Source organism: Pteropus alecto, unplaced genomic scaffold, assembly GCF_000325575.1.
Source record: "Pteropus alecto unplaced genomic scaffold, ASM32557v1 scaffold92, whole genome shotgun sequence".
Lineage (NCBI taxonomy): Eukaryota > Metazoa > Chordata > Mammalia > Chiroptera > Pteropodidae > Pteropus > Pteropus alecto.
The window spans coordinates 5,511,470-5,515,557 of NW_006432447.1; the positions used below are offsets into that span (position 1 = coordinate 5,511,470).

Below are 4,088 nucleotides of genomic sequence, written 5' to 3' on the forward strand. Positions count from 1 at the left end.
ACATCCCTCTAATGTGCTACTTATATGGCAGAATGGGCCACCAGCAAGACTGTGGCAGCAATTTAGCTTCTCATTTCTGGTGTTTCAAGGCCATAGTGTGGGTGAGATAAAATCCAATGTTTGGGCATTAGTGGAAGGCCTCACACTTGCTTCCTTTAAGGCAAACAGGGAAATATTGTGACTGCTTATCCCCAAGCATGCTTTCCTCCCCATAGTCCAGAGCTGGGCACCTGTGGTGGAGATCTCCTGCGTTTACTCCAGTGTGTCTCTAAATCCTCTCATTTAGTGATGAGCTATGATGTACAAGAGGTTATGAAATGCTGCCCTAGCACAGACTCTTGTAAGGATGGAGGATTAAGTATAAATATGGACATGTCTCTGCCTGGAGAATTTTCCATTATCTAGTCCCAAGATTTATTAGAAAGGGCAGATGGATCCAGTCAAGTTCACTGAGCAGCACCCTTACAGATATAAGAAAGTAATGCTCTCAAATCTGTTAGACCGGTGACTCCTAAAACTTACTGTAACAAGAATCTTCTGACAGGCACGTTAAAACAATTTCCTGGGCCCTTCCCCCAGAGATTATAATTCAGTAAATTGGAGTGGGGCTCATGAATTTGCGTTTTTGGTGAGCTCCTAGCGGATGTAATGCTGTTGGTCTGAGGACCTTGCTTTGAAATTACTGTAGAAAAAGATGGACATGAAGGGGAGATGGGAGGGGGGAGACACTGAACTACTGGAGTCATTAGGGCATCCATTTGCATATGAGATAGACATTATTATTATTATTATTATTATTATTATTATTTTGGTGGGTGAGTAATCTATAAAAATTCCCAGCTTTTACTCTGGGCACCTAAAGATTATTTTGGTTTTGCGTGCTCTGTTTCTCATTCTTCCCTGCACAATGAAGGGAGTAGTAGTTCCTTAGAGTTTAAAGGGGACAGGAAATGGGGTGTATGTGTGTAAGGGGGACAGAGAGAGCTGGAGAGATGAAAGGAAATGAGAGGGAGGAAGGAGGGAGGCTCAAGGCCTTGCAATGGGGCGCTTTCCTGGCAGTTTTGGGGAGAGGTGTAGGAGCAGCTATGGGGTATGAGGGAAGTGGATGGGAGAGGAAAGGGTTTCTGCGAGTGCCATGGCCCTCAGGGTGCCAGGATATGACCTGGGACCAAAGGTGTTTAAGAAATGAAAGAAAAAACTCTATAGTTATTTTGAAATTACTCTTTGATTGCTGGATGGTATGTCTTAGGGTAAGACATTGTTCCAGATGCTGGTCTTTGGCCTCACTAGGTTTACAGTGGCATGATAGTTCTGATGCATCATATGTGGGAGACTGGGGGGCCTAGGCAGCCTCACTCATCCCTTCATCCTCGTTAAGACCCTTTCTGTTTCTCACTAAGCCAATTGTTAAGATGGTTCCCTACTGATACTTTGCCTTGAGGCCCTCTTCCCTCTATCCCCTCCCCCACCCCCAGTCATTAGACTAATTAGCCTAAACCAGAACTCTTTATAACAATAGTTACCCTTCAGTGGCTCTGCCTCAGAGTCCTTGTGTTAGAACCCAAGACTCCCTAGTATGAGAACAGGGCTCTCATTTTCCCTCTAAGCCTCTTAATGGAGGGATTATTTCAAATTCCACTGACTATTGATTTTAACCAAAATATCTATCACAGCATTCAAGGCTTCATATTTCCTCTCTCTTATGCTTATTGAATAAAAACTTGTCACATTGAATCCGAATTTTATTGGTTGTTTTGTCTTGATTTCTCACCCAGCACCGGAGCTTTATATTTTCAGCTTTTAAAAAGGCATTTGGACCCAAGATGGCTGTGCTCCTGTTGAGACATGTGGCCTCCGTGCCCACCTCGGCTCTGTATCAGGAATGCTGTTCCTTTGAAAGGCCCTGTAATGATGGAAACTTTGAAAACTACAGCCAAGGAAGAGATGGAGAGGTTCTGGAATAAGAACACTGGTTCAAACTGTCTTTTGTCTCCCCATATCACTATCCACAGTTGGTCTCTTCCCATGGTGATGTCCGTTTGCCATCGTGGCATTGGTGCTGCCTTGAGTACAGGAGTCTTTCTTTTTTGGCCTGTAGGTCCTTTTGGCCCCAGGGAACTTTGAGTCTCATTTGGAACTTGTGAAGTCCCTGTGTCTGGGGCCAGGAGGGAGCCACTCAGCCAAGTTTGCCCTCGTCTTCTCTCTCACGTATCACACCTGGAATGGCATCTGACACTTGATGTGGAGCCTAGGGAAGGGCCTGAAGTTTCCCCAGCTATACCAGTCTGGTGTGGGTGTCTTGGTTCTTACTGTGTTGACCTCTGAAGGCCTGGCAGCCATGTGAAGAGCTGCAGTTCCCAGCATGATCCTGCTCCAGATTATTAAGCCAACTTATCTTCCTGTTGGCCACTCTCACCTCCAGCCAGGGCAGAGTTCTCCCGACTTGGTTAGGCCTTTTGTGCTTGCAGACCCCAAGCTCAGCGACAGAGAGCCTGATAGAACCACAGCATCCTTTTGTTTCTGAAGATGGAAAGATGGCAGAATCTCCCATTTTGTGCTCCAGTGTGTAGCCTACTCTGCACCCAGGAGCTCTCATCCTATCTTCATATAGAATCTTGATTTGTGCTGAGGGTCAGCTTTTGGTTCTTTCCTGAGGCAGTGGAAACAATGCCAGCTCTGTGGCCTCTGCCATGGGGACAGCAGGTGGAGCTTTGGCTGCCCTGCCTGTGGGTTGCTGGCTTAAAGGATAGTTCTGTTCACTGGTCAGAGCCCAGGGTCTTTAGCACCCACACAGTGTGACTGAAAGGAGAGTGGTTGGGTGGAGGGGAGTTAGCTCATCCTGGCCAGTGGAAGGTGATGAGGGCAAGTTGGCTTTTGAAGCAGATGCTTTGGGGGAAAATGTGCAGCTTTTGATGCAAGAGGAAGATGCAGAAAATTATCATTGAGGCTGTTGAGGATTATTTCTTTTCCTTGCATTTCCAGAAAAACAAGCCTCTTATTGTCACATGTTCTAATCCTAATCCATGTGACATTTTTTTCTGAAACTGAATTAAAATGCTCATTTTGTCTTTGGAAAAAAAAAAAGCATATGGTACTACATGTTCCTTGCTTTCTTTAATTGAGGATGCTCTATGTTCTACTGAGGTGAAGCCCCATCTCCTCTGTCTGTGGGGTTCCTTCCCATCATTACAGGGCCTTTCTGAGAGTCGTTTGGTGTACCATATTCCTCTGAGGTATGTCCCAGGTTGTTTCCTGTGGCCTAACCCTTGAACAGCATTCTATAGTAATGAGGTCTCTGCCTTGGGTGAAAGAACAGAGACCTCAGGGTTACATTGCCACCCAGAGGAGGCTGCCTGTCCTACACAGACCCACATACTTGCAGGGGGCAAAAGACAGGAGAAACCATGACAATTAGCAATAACATTTTGAGGGATTCTTTCTCATTAATTTCTTGCAAAATCCATTGTCTGTCTATATAGAAGAGGCTCTGGGAAAGAACCACAAGGCTAGAATGACCACGAGAGGGCACCAGTGTACCTCTAATAGCCTTTCCCTCCAAAAACCTCAGTAAGGTTCCCCTGTGCAGCAAGGGCAGGACAGAATGAAAGCCCATCAGATCTGAAAAGAATAGGAAAAAAATTCATCATATTGTTATGTCTAACTGGAAGGCCTGCTTACCACATATTTATGCATCCAAGACCTCCTTAAATACAGGAATCACAAGAACATTAGACAATAATAGGCAGGCAAAGGATTAGATTGAAAATACTTTAAATAAGGATGTGAATAGGTCAGTAGACTTTAAAACAGAATAAACCTCACTTCGAAGCAAGGTAGCTATGGAAACATTACCAACATCATTCTGTTACTTCATGGTTTCTGCAGCCAGGAAATGCTGTCGAGGGAGTACAGAATATTATTTTCTTATAAATAATACAACACAGGATCCTATATGGAAAGTTGCAAGAAATTAGATTTCAGAGGTAGAGATGTTTCAACAAAAATGCCCAGCCACTTTAATTTGGTTTCTGATAACTTAGCTCTGGATTTGCAGTCACTAAGTTTTTCTCTATTTCTGTTTCCTATTG

General features: G+C 44.5%; 1 pseudogene; it reads left to right on the plus strand.

Annotated features, from left to right (window-relative positions):
* The first annotated feature begins 1,845 nt into the window (after window positions 1–1,845).
* LOC102881623 lies at window positions 1,846–2,344 on the plus strand (annotated as a pseudogene).
* The last annotated feature ends 1,744 nt before the right edge of the window (window positions 2,345–4,088 follow it).